General features: G+C 36.9%; 1 long non-coding RNA gene across 1 annotated transcript in view; it reads left to right on the top strand.

Annotated features, from left to right (window-relative positions):
* Positions 1-21,533, top strand: part of LOC140526876 (uncharacterized) — a 46,047-nt gene extending 24,514 nt beyond the window's left edge. Inside the window, exon 3 of the long non-coding RNA XR_011974571.1 lies at positions 19,075-21,533. This is a non-coding gene — a long non-coding RNA (uncharacterized lncRNA). The remainder of the gene's footprint in view (positions 1-19,074) is intronic.
* Positions 21,534-22,864: the final 1,331 nt, after the last annotated feature.

Here is a 22,864-nt window from a genome sequence, read left to right as displayed (position 1 = left end):
GCACACAACATGGTAAATGACCTTGGTAACCTAGTGTTTGATAAACCCAAAGATTCAAGCTTTTGGGACAAGAACTCAGCATTTGACAAAAACTGCTAGGAAACTGGAAAGCAGTTTGGCAGGAACTATATAGGAGCCCCACATCTTATACTCTAAAGCAAGATAAGATCAAAATGGGTACATTATTTAGATATGAAGGGTTACATCATAAGTAAATTATAGGAGCACGGAATATTTTACTTGTCAGATCTATGGGCAAAAGAAGAATTTATAACCAAACAAGGGATACAGAACATCATAGGATATAAAGTGGATATTTTTGATGACATTAAATTAAAAAGATTTTGCACAAACAAAACCAATGCAACTCAAGATTAAAAGGAAAGCAGAAAAAGGTGCTGGTGGGGAAATTTACAAGTTTCTCTGATAAAGGTCTCATTTTTTAAATACAGAGATACAAAGTCAAATTTATAGAAATATGAGTCATTCCCCAATTGACCAATGGTCAAAGGATATGAATGGGCAGTTTTCAGATGAAGAAATCAAAGGTATCTATAGTCATATGAAAAAATGCTCCAAGTCATTATTGAAGAGAGAAATTCAAATTAAAATCACTCCAAGGTACCACCTCACACCTATCAGATTGGCCAACACGACAGAAAAGGAACATGACAACTGGTGGAGGGGATGTGGAAGAATTGGTACACTAATGCATTGTTGATGAATTTGTGAACTAGGCTAACCATTCTGGAAAACAATTTGGAACTATGTCCAAAGAGCTAAAAAACTGCATACCCTTTGACCAAGTAATACCACTATTATGTCTGTATTTCAAAGAGTTAAAAGAAAAGGGGAAAGAGCCTATTTATACAAAAATATTTATAGAAGCTTCTTATGCGGTGGCAAAGAGTTGGAAATTGAGTGGATGTCCATCAATTGAGGAATAACTGAACAAGTTGTAGCATATGATCCTGATGGAATACCATTGTGCTAGAAGAAAGGAGGAGCAAAAATGAGGAGATTTCAGGAAAAATTTGGGAAGACTTATATGTATTCATGTAAGGTGAACTGAGCAGAACCAAAACATTGTATACAGTAATAGCAATACTTTAAGAATGAGAAATTGTGAACGACTTAGCTATTCTGATCAAGACAATAATCCAAAATAATTGCAAAGGACCCATAATGAAAAATCTATCTTCAGACAGAGAACTGATGAACTCTGATTGCAGGTTGAAATATACATTTTTACTTAATTTTTATTGTTCTTTTTGTTTGTGCTTTTGTTTGTAACATGGCTAATATGAAAATTTAAAAAATAAAATTACTCTTGTAATCATAATTACTCCATCCATTTAAGCTAATCAGGACTTAGGTATCCTACATAAGAATGGTGATGGTGATGAGAACGATGATAGCAATAGCTTACAAAGTAGCAGGATGGGACAATGTAAAGGCAACCACACTGGCATACCCAGGATGGCTGCTAGTGCAAGTTCTTAGATCTCCTTTACTAGGAAAGATAGCTGTTTAAGGGTCAACAATCTTAAAAATTACAGTCAGCAGTTCAGGTGAAAAGTCAAGTACGTTGAACTTCAGAGAAAATACAAACAGAGGAAATACAAGCAGAGAAATAAAGACCAACAGACAGGATTATGACTGCTTGAATAAAAGCAATATTGCTATTTACTTTACATACATCCTTGGATCAAGAGAGCCTTTACATCTGAGCAGTCAGGGGTCTGAACATACAGCCACTCAGAGTCTTGACCAGAGAATCACAAGATCCTTCTCATAAATGAGCCCCCAAAGCAAAACCTCACCTCTCAGAATATATACTCTTTCAGCTAACAGGCTCAGAGCCAGAAGGCATCGCAACCTTTGTGATTCAGTGGCTAATAAGAAATTGGCAAAAGATGTAAAAACTTTCCTACAAGCAAGCTTCCCTTAATGGGCTCCATGTGAGGCCTATTAACAGGCAGAGAAGATCTTACATCCTATTAACATTACAGATGGCGACAAGAACTGTAAATCCTAGGTTTAAATTCTGACTCAACCACTTATTGACTGTGTGATCTTGGGCAAGTCACTTAGCCTCTCAGAAACTCAATTTACTCATTGGTAAATTTGGATAATATCTATGCCTTCCACATAGCATTGTGAAAAAAATGCAAAGTACTATAAACTATATAAAGTGTTATGTAGCACTTAACAACTATAAAATAACTTTATAGAAATTACCTTATTTGATCACCAAAATAACTGTGAAACAGATGATACAAATATCATTATCTGCATTTTACTGAAAAGGGAACTGAACCTCAGAGAAGTTAAAGTGTTACACACAAAACCATGTAGTAAGGAAGCCAGAATTTTCGGCCATGACTATCTTCTGATAAATTCAGTGGTTTTTCCATTATATCATTCTATTCTTTTGGATAATTTGAAGACATTCATTTTGAGGTTTGGAATACACTATGCAATTATTCTTGCTGCATATTTACTTTCCTAATTCAATTTTATTTCGACTCCCATTTGAGTTATTTTGTACTTAGAATATATCAAATGATAAAGGTCCAAATAGGAGAGCTAGGTGGCACAGTGGATAGTTCAACAGGCCTGGAATCAGGAAGACCTAAGTTCAAATCCAGCCTTAGATACTTCCTAGCTATGTGACCCTGGGCAAGTCACTTAAATTCTGCTTGCCTCAGTTTCCTCATCTGTAGAATAGGAATAATAAGGGCACCTAGCTTCCAGGGTTGTTGTGAGGCTCAAATGAAATAATTATTCTAAAATACTTAGTGCAGTGCCTGACACACAGTAACCACTATATATGTTAGTAATTATTACAGCTATTAACAGAGAGGTTAAGCATATTGCCCAAAGTCCAACAGCTTCTTCTCTGTATTGTAGTATATAGTTAAATGAGCCAGGATTCAAACCTGCATCGTCTGACTCCAGATCCAGGGCTTGCTCTTCTATGCCATATTGTCACATTGGAAAATCTACTTAAATTTTCTTTGTGTCAGCTTCCTTATTTGTAAAAAGAAGAATTTAAACTGGGTGTTCTCTAAGGGACCTTCCTGCTCCAAACCTATAACTGAGAGAAGTCAGCTAAGTGGGATATTGGCTGATAAAATCAAACCAGCTAAGGATTTAAAGTTGACCACATACAGTTCTCTAAGTGGAAAATTGTCAGGTAAATAATTGAGTGGCAGAGAGACTATATGGTACAAAACGTTAGACTGGAAAATGGAAGATCTGATTTCTGTTCTGGCTTTGCCCTTAAATATATGACCTTAGATAAGTCTTTTCACATCTCAGTGTCCTCATCCATAACATACACACACACACACACACACACACACACACACACGTATATGTATGTATATACACATATATATGCATGTGTATATATGTATATATGTGTGTATATTTATATGTATATATGCACATAGGTATATGTGTATATACATACATATATATATATATAGTTGGATTAGTTGCTCTTTAAGTTTCCTTCTAGCTCTAAAAATTCTTTGACTATAGTCTTAAAAATTCTTACTATATTTGCTTCAGGCAGATGCTTGCGTTTTCTTCACATAATGATGTGGGAAATTGTAGGAGAAAGTGTGATGGGCTAAGAGAAGAGGGTGTCATATGTTAAAGTGGATAGAGCCAGAGCAAATTGTGAAGACTTTTTAAAGTGTGGATAGATCAAATGATTTTTTAAACTACAGTCTGAGAAGGTTAAACGTGCTTTTGAATATTTCAAGAATAGTCTCAAAATGTACCCATTGGATTTTGTCAATGTGTCTCTATTTGAACAACTGACCTATCAATCTATCTACCTCTGCCTGCTTCCAAAGAGGACTTGTATAGCACTCACAATGTATTATGCAAAATGGGGCAATTAAAAAAAGGACAAAGCAGCCAAAGGGAGCAGAGAAAAGATGTTATCAAGCACCTGGGAAGTGATTCCTTCCAGTTGAGCTGTGAATTTTAATCTGAGTTTCTGACCAGCTCAGATAGAAAAGAAACTACCTTGGGTGGTTTAATTCTCATTATTCTAGAAAAGGAAATGTAAAAGTTTTTTTGTTTGTTTTTAACACATTTCAGAAAATGGTCACAAGCTAACAAGAAATTTAGCTGATATTTTCTCTTTAAAACTTTTGGAATGACTAGATCTGAGAGATGCTTCATGAATCAATACTACTAGGCAGACCTTCCAGGGGCTGACCTGTAGATCACTGAACTGTCCTCATTCTTAGTAGTCCTCTTTCCATGGTAATGATTCGAAAAGGACAGCTCACCACACAAATTCATGCATACGATCTTCTATGGTCCCTTGTAGCTCTCAAATTCTAAGCACTTTTGCTCTCTAGGGCAGTTGAACACTGGTCTCATAGTCTCCCTGTTATGGGTGTAGTTTTTTTGTATTATTTAAGCTAATTTATCACATATTCCCACTCACTGCTAAAAGTTTTATTGCTTTTTCACCTCTGAGTTCTACTAAAAGTTAATTGTTTCCTACAGCTAGGTCAGAGCCAAGAATGGCCAAGTGACATGAAGTCATGTTATATGTTGGCCTCCCTGTTAGTCAGAGCCCTAATTGCTTTGCTAAGGCTCAAGGTTCCATTTTAAACTTCAACCATAACTCCTTGGAGTTGGAACATTTCCCATCATTCATCATTTGAGAAGCTCAATAGGAAAAACCAGATCCTGCCTGGTTTTAAGTACAACTCTGGGAGTAGCTTTCAGAGTTTCCATGTCTGTCTGTATGTCACAGTGATCCCTATCTCCTTTTTTAAGGGTTGTAGGTTTTTCATTTGTTTTTAGTATGCCAGTTGAAAAATTCAAAGAGAAAAAATGGTTGTGTTTTATTGAATATGGGTAATAGACTGATAAGGTGGTACGTCACTGTTTAATTATGACAATGCAAAAAAACATGATGTTGTTCACTGTAAAATTCTTTTTATTCATTAAAATTCAGTTTTAAAAATTGAATGACTCTTGTATTCTCCCTATCAATATGAAGCTGCATGTTCTTTCTTTGATCTCTATTTGTGCAGTAGCTTGGCTATATATGGCTTTAATTGGCCAATTGGGACCTATAATGTTTATTCCTCTATAATCCAAACAATACTAATTCTTTTGGGGGAGAGAGCAGTTGTTGATGAATGCACCTCATAATATTGCTTGGTTTAAAGACTTCATTCTATGCAACAACACTCTGGATTTGCATCTTTCTTTCTAAATTATTAGAGGTCAAATTTCCTTATCACATTCTAAGTTTCCATAGCAATTCCTCCTCTTCCCCAGAGAAATCAGTGGGAAAATGTATGTAGTGTGACTACACATTCTTAATCTTCAGAATGTTTTGTGCAATATTGTCTTTATGAATACTATCTGTGTATATTACTGGCTTGAACTGGTTAGAAAAGTTTATTTGAAGCAAAAGTTTCATTAGAGTTCCTGGATTCCACCACTACTTGTAGGAAGTAGATTGTGCATGAAATCTTTATTTCCTGACTTCTCCTCTGAACTTTAGTCCTGCATTTTTAACTACCTGATTACCAGATCAACCTGGATTTACCATCATCATTTTAAATTTAATATGTCTTAAACAGTATTCATTGTCTTTTCCCTGCTCCCTCCTATGCAATCAACCAATAAATGTTTATTAAATGCCCACATGATGCTAGGCCTTAAAACTCTCCTTTTTCTGTTAATTATTTTTGGCTTTTCTATCATCCAGGTTCAAAATCTAGGAGTTATCTTTCGATGCTTTAGATGCTCTCTCTCTTTTGCTTCCATATTGAAATCTTGTCAACTTAATTCTCCCTTCCTAATGATTCTTGGATGCTTCCTATTCTCAGAATCAATTTCTTTGAAAATATTTCATGATTAATTGCTGTCAAATATCAAGAAGTGATTTTGAGAAAGATCTTTTGTTGGTACAAATATTTTCTAAAAACTAAAATAAAAAGCAAAATCTTCATGCTGCCTCACATGAGACAATCATTATTTCTCTAGTGGTAAAGTCAACCAGCATTTGTTAAGTGCTTGTTATATGTTAGGCACTGTGCTAAAAATAAAAGGCAGAAAACAACTCCTCGAGGAGCTCACATTCTGATGAGGGAGATAATATATAAAGAATTACATATATGTGTGTGTGCGTATGTATTTGTATGCGTGTGTATAGGATTATATAAAGGAAAAACTGGAGATAATCTCATAGCTATGGCCCCAGCATTATGCAGGATTAGAAAAGACTTCTTGAAAGAGGTAGGATTTCATCTGAGACCTGCTTCTAGGAAGCCAGGAAAACTATGACACAGACAAGGAGGAAGAGTATTCCTGATATGGGGGGCAGCAGTTGAAATTATTAAAATAAGAAGGTCACGTGGAGAGCAGTAAAGTGGGGGAAAAAGAGCAACAAAACAAAACAAAAATTGATAAGGTAGGAAAGGACCAAATTATGAAGGACTTTAAAAGCTAAACAGAAAATTTTATATGTGTTCCTAGAGGTAATAGGAAGCTACCAGAATTTGTAGAATGAGGGAGATGGGGGCGGCAGGTAACATGGTCAGACAAGCAGTTTAGGAAGATTGGGTTTGGCAGTTGATTGGAATAGCAAGAGATTTGAATATAATGTTGATACCTAGAATTCCAAATTGTCCTGGGGCTGTGCAAGATACTTCTGTTGGTGGATGGTACTCCTATACCCTTCCTATTGTGTACTTAAACCTCTCTGAACCTCAGTTTCTTCATTTGTAAAATGAGAAGACAGGACTTAATGATCTCTAAGATCCCATTCTATACTTTTTAGCTATGAATCTATGATTCCCTGATGGTATGAATTTGACTGTCCACAGTTCCCATTGCCTTCAAATATCTTTGACTAGATCTTAAAAGTCTTTGTCCATCAGACTTTTATAGAAAAACAAGGCTTAAAGTAGCTTGACCCAAACCAGGTAGCCCAGGTAACTAGTAAAAATACCCTAGCTGTCAGGCTGAACATAAAGCCCTGAGGAATTATGCAGAAGAGCAATCCCAAGAAGGCTGTATTTCCATAGGGTTTCCTTCAAGTCCCTTGCTGCTATAAATAATGTTATTGTTGCTTTGGTGGCCTTTAGGTGACCAGTGAATGGGGAAGTCATATTACAGAGGCCAAAGAAGGAATAATGAGATGGAGAGCACTGGATTGTAGAAAGTACTTGTAATAGAAATAGCAGAACACGCATAAGGAGGAACTCCTTGAGGTTTAAAAGTCAACAAAAGATTTAAATTGTTCCTCTAGGTTTTTAGTTCAATATGGATTAGTTGGCCATGGTAATGACGATTATGGCATAAGATGAGAAATGTACTCCTTTTCAAAATACATTCTCCAACTTTTCCCTGCCACAGCCTGTACATCAAAATTTTGTAGAGAAGCTGGGGGTGGAGTGGGAGTGTAGGAAAAGGAAAGAATGGACTTAAAAAAAGGAAATAGATGCAATACAATTGATAAGCTCTCAGGGATCAAGAGAAGTGACAAATTTATGAAACTCCTTTAATTTAGAGACCTTCCCAGCACTTCCTGTGTGTGCCTCATCTCAGGGAAAGCGACAGACATGGCATCCTTTGTTGGTCGATAGGGAATTTCAGAAGCAAAGGGACAAAATGATTTGTCTGAAGCCTCCTAAGGAGTTTGTGGTAGAAACACAAGAATTGTAATCTTATCAAGTAGCACAAACTCTCTCCAACCACTTAGGCTGATTCAGGCTGTTTCCCTGCTACCAAGGAGGAATCATGTAATTTAATGTAGTTTCAAGAGCTTGGCTAATCCACTGTGAAATGTCCTCATCACTTTGTATTACAATCATCACCAAATATTTACAAAGCATCTACAGGGACCTAAGGCTAGGCAAAAATGCTACCTGATAAGGAAAAGGTGAAAATTGCTCAAGAAGACATAGTACATTTTCATCCATCCCTTCCCCTGCTCCCAAATGCATTTTGTCATTGTGGCTTGTGACATATTTCACATTGCTCTCTCTTTATCCTCTTAATGAAATTCCTTCTTTTGGTTTTTGTTGAGGATATGTTACCCTTAATATTCCCTTTTACCTTTATGGTTGACTCCTTCTATGTCTCTTATTTATTAATTCAATCATTCAATCATTCATTCAATCAACAAACACTCTTTAAGCCCTTAAGGAACTATTAATTATACAAGCCACTGTGTTATATGCTGGACTACCAAGACAAAAGAGTCCCTGCTTTCACAGAATTCACTTTTTATTAGGTTGATGCAACTTATGTCATAAGTCAAATAAAAGATAATTTGAGGGAGAAACATGTTTTTGAGTGGTTCTGATTTCTCCATTCCCCTTTACAATCCCCATGTGGGCATAACCTAAGGTTCAGTCCTGCCTTTGTTACTCTTTCTTTTTTGTCATTTGACAATCTCATTCACTTTATAAGTTTCAATTCTCATCTTTACACCAATAATGCCCAAATAGAAATCTTCATCTTGGTTTTTCTTCTGAATGACAATCCTGTATCTCAAACTGCTTTCAGGACATCTCAATTTGGGGGTTTCCTCACCTTATCAAAATAAACTAATAACCTTCCCATCCCTTAAGAAGTTAGTTTCCCCTACTGACTTCCCTATTTCTGTCAGAGTTGATCTTTGTTCTACTTGCTACTCAGGCCCAGAACCTGAGATACATCTTTTGCTTTCTCACCTTCATTCCCACATCTAGGTTACCAGAAAATCCTATCACTTTGATTTTTTTCTTCCTGTTTTGTATGTCATTTTCTTCTTTTTCATTCCTTCTGTGACCTTGTCAGTATACCATTGGGTTATTATATTCTCTCTAGTCTTTCCCTTCTCCAAACTATCTTTCATACTATATCCATGTTAATTTCCCTAAAACTTTGCTTCTTCTCATCAGTCTTCTTTTTCAAAAACCTTGGATGACACCTTATTTCCTACAGAGTCAAGTCCAGACACCTTTGCTTTGCATTCAAAGGCATAAGTATTCTGGCTCCAATCTACCATCTCTCATAGTAATTTCCTATATTCTAGCCATATAGCTTTACTTACTATCCCTTAGGTATGGTTTCTATATTCGGACATCCCCGCCTTTTCATTTCCACCATCTGGATTGACTTCTTTCCCAAATTCACCTATTGAAATTTTAATTGCCTCTCCAGTCCAGCTTATGGCTCACATCCTCCACAAGGTTTTTCCTCACCACTTTAGTTCATATATTCTTAGGTCTCTGTCTTTACTCCTGCTGCTTTTCCATTCAGAATACTCTTTATCCTCTCTCTACCTGCCTGCATCCTACCTATCCTATAAAGACTGACTCAACTAATTGAAAGATTTCTTTTCCTCCTTTGAACTTCTGTTTATCATTATTTCCTATTTTACTTATTAAACCCACACTGCCTCATAATGTTAGTTATATTTTTAGATGTGTTTTTTCTTCCTAGATAGACTATATTTTATCACAGTCAAAAGCAGTGATCATATATTATACTTCTCTTTCTTGCCTGTAATGCTACTACAAATTTGTAGTAGCATTACAGGCAAGAAAGAGAAGATTGAAGGAAAGTGAGGGAACAGTTTGAGCTCTCTGCTCTGATCTAAGAGATGCTACCAGTAACACGTCTTCTGAATAGATGTCCCATGAAACAGCAAGAATAGACAGAAAAACGTTCCTACTTAATGAAAGTGAAGCTTTTTTTTTTTTTGTCAGCACTTTCTAAGTATCCCCACAGGCTAGTATGATCTGAAATATTCCATGCCATCAAGTGGCTCTCTCTGTATGATATTCCTTTCCCACCTTTCCTTGTCCATTCATTGTTAAGGGGAACAGAAGGCCTTGTTACGTTATTAACAGGGCCAAGTGAAAAGCATAAATCTTTCTTGGGGAGGAATTAAAGGCTCACATAAGGGGAGAAAATCAGTATGGGCCTTGGAGTCCCTGCTCTATGAAATGAAAGGATGAAAATCTTTCTTTGTTCCCAGTAGAGGGTTCTATTTAATGGGGAAATGTCTGCAGAAAATGAGAAGGTATTGTCTAGGGGACCTGATAATAGTGCAGAGTACCCGGCCAGGTAACTAGTGACTGAGAGCCTGAATTAGTCAAGGTTCCCAGCCAATGTACCATCACTACTCTAGTTTTAGGTCATCTTAAATAGTTGGCCCTTGTCTTATGTAGGGCTTCTTGTTACAATAGTAGTCACTTTGTGACTGTGGGGTTCCCTGTTTCTGCTTTTGTATCGGAAAGTCATTCTTTCTGATGGGGGTGAGGACAAGAGGATTGGGTGTGGAGCATAGCCAGCCAGACACATCTAGATAACAGCAAATCATCAGACCTGTGGAGCTGCACAGCTGCATTCTCTTCCACGAAGCTTGCCAAAATATGACAAACTGTGGCCTCTGAGTTGTTTCATGATGAATGGACAGCATGGAGCATAAATGGTGGGTAAGGGTCACTAGAATTATGCAACTATGGGGTTATTTCCATCAGAGCACATGCACAGTCTCATAGCGAGTCAGAAGGAAGAGAATCATTTTTTTAAAAATCTTTTTGGAGAGGAAGGAGGAGAGAGAGAGAGAAGGAAGGGGATGAATAAGGTTCCACTACTCTGTGGAACAACTTAAAAGAATTTTGATTTCAACTCTCACTTTAAGGCCAAAGTGTGCTTGAGCAGAAGCAGAAATATTTTAAGATTTTCACTCTTCAGCACATATTTGAAAAACTTAAAAGGAGAGAGAGAGAGAGCTGGTTTTTAATCTCTCATTTGTGGATATTCTTTAGAAAAATGCAAAATGATATACATTTAGTGGACAAGGACTATCTTCAAATATGTCTATAGGCAGCTGCCTGTTACTGGACTTTATTTTGCTTTATATAGCAGCATCAGTGGAGCAGATTTTGTGACATATCTGGCTAGTATTTAAATTTTTTTGTATTTTGTATCACATTGTAGCCTTTGCATAGCCCTCTTCCCAATTCAGTTTAACTAAAGCAATATTTATTAAGTACTCACTATGTGCCAGGTACTATGCTAAACACTGGGGACATGAATAAGAAAAAGACAGTCCTTCCCCTCAAGAGCTTACTGTCTAATGAGAGAAGACAAAACACAAAAGAACGCTGGGGGAGGAGAGATGAGAACCACGGATTATCTTGTTCCATGGAATTAAAACCTAACAAACTGCAAAGTCCAATTTCTGCCTTTTATAAAGGAAGACTGAGGAATGAGTTTAGTACTCCACCCTCTAGCCCTCCAATCAGAGGATAAGAAATATTGGTGAGGAAAAGCTAGAAATGGTTCTATGCGGTCAATAAAAAGCTAATAAATCCTATAATTTAGAGTAGGAATGGATCCCAGAGAGCATAGTACAATTTTTCATCTTATAGATAGAGAAACTGAAGTCTAAGAAAGTTAAGTGACTTGTTTCGAGGTGAATCAATTCATTTTAGTAGGCATTTGTTAAATATTTACCCTGTGCTATGTGCTATGCATACAAAGACATAAATAAACAGTTCCTGTTTCCAAGGAGCTTAGATTCCGTTGCAATAAGGTCATATGTGAAACAAGCAGCAGTACCATAATTTGAACTCAGGTCTCTGAGTCCAAACTGAAAGCCCATTTCACACTATCATAATGTCTTACTATGTCATGAATTTGCATACAGGTTATTACAACTCTTTGGTGACAGGTGGAATTGGTATTATTTCTTTTGTAGTCGTTCTATGGTTTCCAGAACACAATAGGCACTCAGGTGTCTGTTAATTGATTTTACCAACCTTATTTCCCAAGGATGCTCTGATATACACCAGGCACATCCTCCCCTGTTCGTCTTTTCTTTTAATATCTCCCTGTCCAAATGTACTACCTCTTCTCCACTTATTCAAATTCTATCCGTCTTTTAAAGCCTGGCTCAAGTGCTCTAGTAAAAGAAGCACTAGATTTGAAGTCTGATGGCTTGAGCTCAAATGACAACTCCTTAAGCAGATGATATAGCCTTTCTTCATCTCTAAAATGAAAGTTGCAGTCAAGATGATGAGGGGCAGCTAGGTGGTGTAATGGATAGAGTACTGGGTCTCAAATCAAGAAAACTCATCTTCCTAAATTCCAATCTGGCCTCAGACACTCGCTAGCTGTATGACCCTTGGCAAGTCACTTAACCCTGTTTGCCTCAGTTTCCTCATCTGTAAAATGAGTTAGAGAAGGAAGTGGTGAACCATTCCAGTATCTCTGCCAAGAAAACCCCAAAAGAGTCAGACCAACCAAACAATAAGAGATCAAGATGATCTCTAAGATGCTTTCCGACTCTAAAAGTCATATGATTCTGTGGCACTGGGGGCACTCCCTGTCTCACATAGGTCAATCAGAAAAGCTAATTTAGGCTCAAGGTATTCTGTGGGTGCACATTCACTTAAAACTGCATCTTATAAGGCTCTATTGAAGCGCTTACTTTTAGTAGTTCAGCCAGAGGACACAATTAATTCAAAGCAAAGGCATTTAATGAGATAGCATAGTAAGAAGCAATAAAACATCTTATTCCATAAACCTAGAGGAACACACAAATTGGGAACATATGTAGCTAGTAAGCATTATTATGGAGGGGGCATACATGATGCCGTGGCTAACACATATGGATGCCCCTCTGATACTAGGAACACAGATACTGGGAGATGATATCATTGTACTCTTCTGAGGGACTGGCTCGCAGCTGATTATTCTGTGTCTGCTGTTTCCATCCTACATGCTCTCTCCCCCTCATTGGATTATTTCTTATGGTTGTCGCCTAATTTACCTTAACTATAGTCTTCAGCTGAAGTGCTACCTCTTCAGAGCCAATTGTTGGCCATATTGTCTCCCCCTTGTTAGTGTGTGGTAACTGGAAAGCCTTTCCTTGATAAGTGAATGTTGTTGACTCTTTAGTTGCCATGAAGTTCATGGGCCATCACATTAAGTTAGAGCGCTTTGGACAAGAAAGGAGCAAAGTGTCCCCAAGTTAATATCAAGTCCATTCTTTGGATTTACTGTATTTGGTGCTGTCGGAGTCTATTGTACCAGACAGCTCTCTGATTTAGGATTGAAAACTGCTTGTAATAATTCCCATTTTTAGCAATTACAAGAATCCTGAGCTCTGAAGCCCATTATAGGGGACTCTGCCAAAGCAACAACACTAGAGCTCTATGAGTTATGAACTCTATTCATTCCCAGTATGTTTTTGGCATGCAAATGAATCTAAGCAAGCAAAAACACTGTCCTCTACCCTATTTATCTACATTCCTGCCTTTCACATAGTGATGTAGTGAGTAATAAATCATTCAGTCTTTGAGTCACCCTACAATCCTAAATGTGAAAATTAATTTTAGGACAGTGTTCATTTTGTTTTGTTCACCTTTTGGTCTTACTCTGAGACTTAAGGTTCTGGATTTTACTTAAGCAAATGATTTCAGATCATAATCCTTCTGTGCTTTAGTGGACTATTTCTGAAAAAAAAAAATTCTTACCTTTAGCTTTAATCACTTCTGTAACATCCTTAAGGGATAAATATCCAACCTCTGTTTGAATACTTGCAGGATCAAAGAAATTACTACATCATTTTTGTATAGCTCTAATTGTTAAAAAAAAAAGAAAAAAGTCTTCCTTATATTAACCCAAATACTCTCTCCCCAAATTTCCCCTTCCTAGTCCTACTTTTATTTTCTAGAGCTATACAGAATGAGAGTCTCATTCTTCTTCCATATGACAATCTTTCAAATAGTTGAAGACAGATATCATGCTCTCTCCCTTAAATTTTCTCTTGGTTCCTTGCATTGAAATAGATGGGATGGGATGAGATGGGATGGAAGTCTCTGAACTATGAAAGACAATATGCTGCATTGTAGGTATTTGCTGCTTTTAGTATAGACTGCAGAATTCTGATGCAGTTTCCATGTTTAGCTTCAACCCATCAAGAAATATTCTGCAATATATAAATGCTGCCCAACAGTTGATTCACGAGAGCCAGGGGATCACAAGATTTTAGAACTGAATGAGACTTTAATTTCATCCATTCGTGAATGAATAGAAAAACTGAGTCCCAGAGAAAAGAAGAAACTTATCCAAGATGACCTAGCACCAAAATTAGTAGCAGAACCAGAACTAGGATGTAGGTTCTAGTTTTAGAGTGCTGCTATAATGAATTTTCCAGATTTTTATCCCTACTGGTGTTTTTTAATAGCATAAAGACCATAAAATTGACCGATTTTTGCATCCTCTTCTTTTTTAATCATGATGTTTGGTTACCACCATCACTCCTTTGCAGTGTGCCTTCTTCAGCCAAGAAAGAGTATATGGATTGAGGTGGGGGAGGAAAGATATTCAATTATTAATTACTGCGCTTACTCCAAATATGCAATATTCATCAATATCCCTGCACCACAGAGCACTGTCTAAATCTCTAAATCCAACAAAAGACTTAAATCACCCACTGACCAGACACTTTTGGGATTTCTTAGTCTAGGCTTGTTGGAAGGCTCTAACTATTACTGATTGAACGCTGCCCTCTGGTGGATATTTATGTACTCACAAACACATTTATAAAATGGATAATTAGGGGAATCAAATTGCCTTGGAGTGTTAGGGGGGAAAATGTTTGGCTATTATATCATTGGAACAGCCACTTCTTACCCAAATAAATCTTTGTAGATAGAAATGACTCTTCACTCCTCAAAGAGACTTGAAAGATAATAACCCTAGGTTCATAACAAATCAGAATCAAAGTGAAAAGAGGAAGGTTTAGGGTTGGAACACAGATCTTCCTTGTCGGAGAAAAGGAGCAGAGGCAGTGAGGTGGTGCCTCCCTGTGGAGATCCAGAGCTACAGGGGGTGTTTTCTCTTCAAGTGCAGCCTGGGAACCTGAAGCCTGGGCTCCAACTGGGAAGTGGAGACTCTTTCTTACCTCCCTTTTGAACAGAGCCATAAGGGTGCTTTTTGCCATCTGGACTGAGCCTCATCAAATACCTTGCTGAGCACATCTGGGAACCCTTGGCTCTTTTTTGTAAAGGACATTTGTGGTCAGGGTTCACCTCACAAGGAGATGGTAGAGATGGTTGTGTGATTTTTGGCAAATGCCTCAAATTCAGTCTTCCCCCACTCTTCCTGCATTGAGACCCATCTTAATCCTTCCAGTTGCTAATGTTCTGGCTCAGAAATTACCTTATTAATTCAGTTCAAGTACTACCCACTTCATGGATGCTTTCCTGATTCCCCCAAATGTTAGTTCCCGTTTTCACTAAGTACCTTGTATTTAACGACTTTGTACTTCATCTATATGACAGGCAGGCTGATGTAGCAGATTGTGAGGGGGTTTGAAATTAGAAAGACCTGGTTTCAAGCCGCTGACACTTTCCGCCTCTCATTTAACTTCTCGGGCTTCTACCTAAAACTTTAAATTGCAGAAAATGTGCAGACCTACATTGGTAGATAGAATTTTCTAGCCTGAAATTCTTTGTGGCAATGAAATCACAGTTGTAAGTTCTCTGTTATCCCTGATTCTTTATATCCTTTTATATATGACTATTTCTCCTCTATATAAGCTCCTTGAGGACAGGGAGGAACTGTTTCATGTTCTGTCTTTGTACCTGGCTTTGTTGTTATTTGTTACTGTTACATCATTTCAGTCTTCCTGATCTCATTTGAGTTTTTCTTGGCAAAGATACTGGAGTGGTTGACCATTTCCTTCTCTGGCTCATTTTTACAGATGAGGAAAGCGAGGCAAACAGGGTTAAATGACTTGCCCAGGGTTGCACAGCTAGAAAGTGTCTGAGGCCATATTTGAACTTAGGAAGATGAGTCTTGCTGACTTTAGGCTCAGTTTTCTATACACTATGCCACCTAGCTGCCCTGTACCTGACTAGTAGGTGCTTAATAAATGTTTGTGTGTATCCATATCTAGATAGATGATAGATAGATAGATAGATAGATAGATAGATAGATAGATAGATAGATAGAGATCTATATATACAGAAGGGATAATGGATAGAGATTCAAACTGAGAGTCACAGAAGTCATTTCAAGTTCCCACCTCTTACACATACTAGCTATACCACCCTTGGCCAGTCACTTAACCTCTTAGTGCCCCCAAGTGACTCTCTAAGACTTTAAGTTGCAAGTGCTTATTGCCACTGGTAGAGGAAATTTTCTTGCTGGGAGTACCTTCTATCAATGAAACCCAGGTCAGGTCCCAAAAAAGAATATTCAGTATTTATTTAACTGTGTATATTTGTTTTATTTGTTTTTCACCATCCTACCTTCCAATAAGCTTCCTGACTAAGGCTAAGTTCTTTTTGAGGGTTTTCTTTGTATTTCTAACATGGCATATTCTTGCTTTCCCTTCTCTGTTTAAATGGTTATAGAAGTGAAATCCAATTTTAAAATTCAACCATTTAAGATTCATTCTTTTTAGTCGTAAGAATTTTTCTTCAAGGTCCTGGAAAAGATTGAGGCTGGAATGGTTATGTGAATAGGGTTAGGCAGAACTGTCAGCTTCACAGTTTTTCTCTCTACTACAATGGGTAAATGCTCTTGACAGGGCTCTAAAGTGCCATTATTACTAGTAATCTTCAATTTATGAAGTAGTTATGTTCCAAAAATCGGTTTGTAACTGGAACTTGATACAGATATTTCCCACAGAAATAATGATGGTGAAGAGAACACTGGGAGACCAAGTTTCAGTCACAATTCTGACACCTTCTACCTTGGAACCTTGGATAAATAATTTTATTTCTTTGGGACTCAGTTTTCTTCTCTATATAAGGAGGGGCTCTCCCAGAAGGCCTCTAGGTATCCTTCCGGTTCCTTATGCAATATCCATTGATCCTTGACATCAATTTCCATAGCCTGAGGTCAATCCCTAATAATTATAGTTTCATTCTATCTCTGCTACCCAGAGGGATGGCTTAGATTTCACTATCATCTATAACTGTGCTGCCTCTGATATAGGCTGGTTATGGTATGCCCTATAAGGATAAATGTAAGACAGAAATTGCTAGAATAACTGCATCTCTAAGCAGAGCATATGACACCAACTCCTGAATTTAGATTTATTTTTGTGGTCTGTCATAGTGGTGGAACTGAGGAAGCATGAGTTCATTTTCCAGAACTTATATCCCCCCTAAAAACACATACACACACACACATTACTACTACTACTACTACTACTACTACTACTACTACTACTACTACTACTAATCCTACTCCTCCTCCTCCTCTTCCTCCTACTATTACCACCACATCCCCCAACACCACCACGAGAAGCCAGGACAGCTACAAACAAGGAAGCTGTGGTTTGACTTAGGGCAGTTTGGTTTAACTTTATCTCCCTGTTGGATTGATCTGGGACCCAGCTTTGGGGAAGAAAAGCAAAAAAAAAATAATAATTTTTAGGACCTTGATGAGATGATCCTCAAATCTCAGGGAACCTCCTTGCCAGAAGTTTTTTATCTGCCTTTATCTTCCCGAATTTCCTTTTAATCACCTTGGGGGATGCTGTGGGAGGACTGGGTGCTGTATTTTAATATATTTTTATTAAATTGATTACATGTTTGAACCCTCATGTTTTATCTTGGATAAATGGTGATGAGGGTGGGATCTGGTGCAATAACCTCTCTTTGAAAAGAGAAATTGAGGATCACCTGACCCTAGCCAATTAGCAGACCAGGCACTGATGAGAAAAGTGACCCTTGGACAGCTGTGACTGTTTTCCCATAGGAAAACAGTAGTGCCTTGGCACCAACAGCATAAGTATTAGTAATGGTGAGATAATGACCTTGGCAGGGTCACCCAGTCAACAGGAAGCCTCTCTGATAGCACCTTCAGGAAGTCAACAGAAAGAGCAGCAGTACCCTAGTTTTCAGGCCTTAGCCAGATTAGAGACAAAGGAATGGACAGGCTCTGGTAGGTTGTGTGGGCTAGGGTTTGGGTTGAGAGGAAAGATAAGGTCAAAATGGGTACGTGATTTAGACATAAAGGGTGATATCATAAGTAAATTAGGGGTGAAATATATACCTGTCAGATCTATGGATTAGGGAAAAGTTTAAGGAGATACAGAGAATTGAAGGAAGTAAAACTGATAATTTTGATTACATGAAATAAAAAAAATTTTGTGCAAACAAAACTAACGCAACCATAATTAGAAGGAAAATAGGAAACTGTAAAAAAAAAATTAGCAAAAATTTCTCTGATAAAAACTCATTTCTCAAATCTGTAGTGAACCAAGTAAAATTCATAAAAAATAAGAGCCATTCTCCCAGTTCATAAATGGTCAAAGGCTAGTGATCAGGCAGTTTTTAGAAGAAATCAAAGCTATCAATAGTCACATGAAAAAATGCTCTAAATATCACTACTTATTAGAGAAATACAAATTAAAACAAGTTTAAGGTACAACTCACACCTACCAGATTGGCTAATATTACGGCAAAGGAAAATGACAAATGTTGGAGGGGATGTGGAAAAATAGGAATAGTAATGCACTGCTGGTGGAGTTGTGAACTCATCCAACTATTCTAGCAAACAACTTGGATCCAAACTCACATTGCTATAAAGCTATGCACACCTTTTGATCGAGTAATATCAGCTCTAGGTCTGTATCCCAAAGTGATCAAAGAGAAGGGAAAGGTCTTATTTGTACAAAAATATTTACAGCAGCTTTGTATGTGGTGACAAAGAATTGGAAATCAAAGGGATGCCAATCAATTGGGGAATGGCTGAACAAGCTGTTGTATGTGATTGTAAAGGAATACTATTGTGGTATAAGAAATGATGACAGGATGGTTTCAGAAAAACCTGGGAAATCTTACATGAACTGTTGCAAAGTGAAGTTAAGCATAATCAGAAGAACAGTGTATACAGTAACATCAACATTGTAAGGGATGAACGACCTAGCTACTTTGATCAATACAACAATCTAAGACAGGAGTCAAAATGTTATCCACCTAAAGAGAGAGAACTGACGAATTCTGAATGCGTAATCTTCTTTACCTTCTTTTTTTCCTTTGTTTTCTGTAGCAGACGGCCTGCATCCCTACAGGGCTCAGTGATGTGGTTTAGAAGAAAGACACAGGAGGCGGAAGAAGAAAGACCAACTCTGTTTATTGATCTGAGGGTCCAGGTATTTATAGATAGAAACTGCAAGCCTACAGTGACATTCTGCTTATCCCCTGCCCTAGTGATTTAATCAGTCTGATAAGACTGATTTAATCAGACTATGAGTCTAGAGGGCATCTATTTTACATATCCCTTGTTTTCTGTAATTCTCTTGTTTATCTCATGGGGACAGCAACATCTGGGGGGCATGGAGAGCCATTCCGGATGATAATGAGCACAGTCTCAAAGAACAGTTTCCCCGGAAGGTCTATCCTAATCTTGTCAACCGCACTCCATCCTGGCCCTCAACAGTTTTCTTTTGCAAAGCAGTTAATATGGAATTGTGATATGAATGACTTCACATGTGTAACTGATATCAAATTGCTTGCCTTCTCAAGAGTGGAGGAGCAGAAGAAAGGGAGAAAATTTGGAATCAGAAATTTTTTTAAATGGCTATTACAAACTTTTTTAACATGTAATTGGGACATATTTAATAAAGACAGATCTATAGAGTGAAATATTAGTTGCTTATGAGTAGGTCAGACCAATATAATGAAAATTATAATCCTACTAAAATTAATATACTTATTCAGTACCATACCAATCAAATTGCCAAAAAAAATTTTATAGAGCTAGAAAAAATGATAACAAAATTCATCTAGAAGAATAAAAGATCAAGAATATCAAGGAAACCAATGAAAAATAAATGTGAAGGAAGGGGCTTAGTAGGGTTGTTTCATTGTTCAGTCATGTTTGAATCTTTGTGATTACACTGACCATGGCACACCAGCCCCTTTTATCCTCCAGCGTCTACCAACATCTGTCCAAAATCACGTTTGTTCCTTCTATAACACTATCCATCTCATCTTAGCAGTTCTCGATCAAATAGTATTACGAAGTGATAATAATCAAAATGTTCTGGTACTGGTTAAGAAATAGTATGAGGGATCAATGAAATAAGTTAGGTACAGAATACACAACACTAAATGACCATAGTTATCTAATGTTTGAAAAATCAAAAGATGCAAGATTTTGGTATAAACTCATTATTTGGCAAAAAATTCTGGAAAAGAGTTTGACAGAAACTAGGAATGCACTAATATTTCATACGAGGTATATGATTTAGACATAAAAGGTGATATTCACAAACAAATTAGGGGAACATGAAATATTTTTATCTGTCAGATTTATGGATGAGGAAAGAATTTGTGACCAAACAAGAGATAAAGAACATCATGGGATATAAAATGGATAATTTTGATTACATCAAATTAAAGAGTTTTTGCACAAACAAAGCCAATGCTGCCAAGATTAGAAGGGAAGCAGGAAAGTGAGAAAAAAAATGTACAGCAAGTTTCTTTGATAAAGGCCTCATTTCTCAACTATATAGAGAGCTGAGTCAAATTTATAAAAATATTAGTCATTCCCCAATTGATAAATGGTTAAACTGGTAGTTTTCAGAAGAAGAAATCAAAGCTATCAATAGTCACATAAAAATATTCTAAATCACACTTATTAGAGGAATGTAAATTAAAACAACTCTGAGGTACCACCTCATACTTATCAGATTGGCTAATATGACAGGAAAGGAAAATGATGAATGTTGGAAGGGATGTAGAAAAATTGGAACATTAATGCACTATGGGTGGAGTTGTCAACTAAGCCAATTATTCTGGAGAGAAATTTGCAAATATGAACAAAGGGCTAGAAAACTGAGTTTACCCTTTGATGCAGAAATACCACTACTAGGTCTGTACTCCAAAGAGATCTAATGAAAACAACTTATATGTAGAAAAATATTTATAGCAACTCTCTTTGCAAAGAGATTGGACATTTGTAAAGAATTAGACATTGAGGGGATGCCCAGAATGACTGAACAAGTTGTGGTATATGTTTGTAACTCTTGTGCTATAAGAAATAATGAACAGGATGGTTTCAGAAAAACCTGGGAAGTCTTATATGAAGTGATGCAAAGTGAAGTGAGCTGAACTAGGAGAACATTATACACAATAACAGCAAAACTGCATGATGATCAACTGAATGACTTAGCTACCCTCAGCAATACAGTGATCCAAGACTTATGAAGGACTTATCATGAAAAAATGCTATTCACTTCTAGAGAAAGAACTGATGGAGTCTGAATGCAGAATGAAACATACTCTTTTAAACTTTCTTTATTATTGTTTGTTGGTTTGGGTTTTTATTTATTTTTTGGTATGTGTTTTCTTTTGCAACATGGCTAAGATGGAAATGTTTTATATGACTGCACATGTATAATCCATATCAAATTGCTTGCCTTATTGATAGGGTGGGTGGGGTAGGAGAGAGAGAATGTGAGAATTTGGAACTCAAAATAAAAAAAATTAAGAATTTTGTTCATGTGTAACTGAAAAAAATAAGATAAAAATTAAATGTAAAAAAATAATGCTTATACCATGCATTTTTTACACATCAGATTCATTTGTCATTGACTTTCTTATGCAATTGTGGAAATCCCAGATCTGATCCTAACTTACTGAGTTGAAATACTAGATCTGATCCTTTATGATCTTAGCTCAGTCATGTAGTGATCTGAGTATTAATTTATTAATATCTTCAAAATGAGAAAGGTAGGCTAGATCACCTCTAAAATTCTTCTAGTTGTAAATCTATGATTTGAGGATCTTCTCTCAACCTCAGTTTCCTTGTCTTTATAATGAGGTTTTCTGAGATTCCTTCAGTCTCAAATGTTATCAGCCTATAAGTAGACATAATTTGGTCCTCTGATTTACATTTAAGACAAGCACAAAAACTTTTAAAATCATATATTTATAAGAAAATAATTCGTAAAATATGAATAACAAAATGAGGAATGAAATGTGAAAACACAAAGAGTTATTCTTATAGCTGACAGAATAGCTTACAGGTCTAAAAGTGACAGCAAAAATGACAATAATTTAATTAAACAGAGGAGAGTGGACTGACCATACCTTCTCTCTACAGATTTGTTGATGTTCATTGTTTCAATTGTTTCCAACTTCATGACCACATTTGGAATTTTCTTGTAAAGATACTGAAGTGGTTGGCCATTTATTTCCTTTTCCAACTCATTTTATAGATGAAGAAACTGACGCAAACAGGGTTAAGTTACTTGCCTGTGATTACACAGCTAGTAAGTATGGGAGGCCATGTTTGAACTCAGGAAGACTCCTCTTCCTAAATCCAGGCCTAGCTCTATATCCACTGTGCCACCTAGCTCTCTTGTCTATAGCTTGCCTCCCCCAATATTTTACCACAGGAAAAAATACAAATGAATCTTTCTGCTTGGTTACTAAGGAAGCCTGCTTCCTATGATTTTGTGGAAGAAATCCCAGTACCTTATCACCAACTGCCTAATGTATATTTCCAACTGGATATCTCACAAATATCTGAGACTCAACATTTCTAAAGCATAATCCGTTATATTTTCCCTAAAATCTACCTATTTCACCAACTTTCCTATTTCTTTAGAAGGCACCACAATTCTCCAAGTTATAAGTATGCAAACTTGAGGTTCTCAACTGTTTTTCCCTTGAATCCTCTCTCCATGTTATATCAAATCAGTCAATTCTACTTCAACAAATAGATCTTGAATCTACACCCTTCTCTCCATTCACATGGTTACCCTCCTGCTTTTACCCTGATTGGTTATCCCCTCCCTGGATTTATCAAAATAGCTCCCAAACTGGCTTTT

The sequence above is a fragment of the Notamacropus eugenii genome, chromosome 2 (genome assembly GCF_028372415.1).
Source record: "Notamacropus eugenii isolate mMacEug1 chromosome 2, mMacEug1.pri_v2, whole genome shotgun sequence".
Taxonomy (NCBI): Eukaryota; Metazoa; Chordata; class Mammalia; order Diprotodontia; family Macropodidae; genus Notamacropus; species Notamacropus eugenii.
Note: the sequence above shows the minus strand (reverse complement) of the source record. Positions and strands in the feature narration are given on the sequence as shown.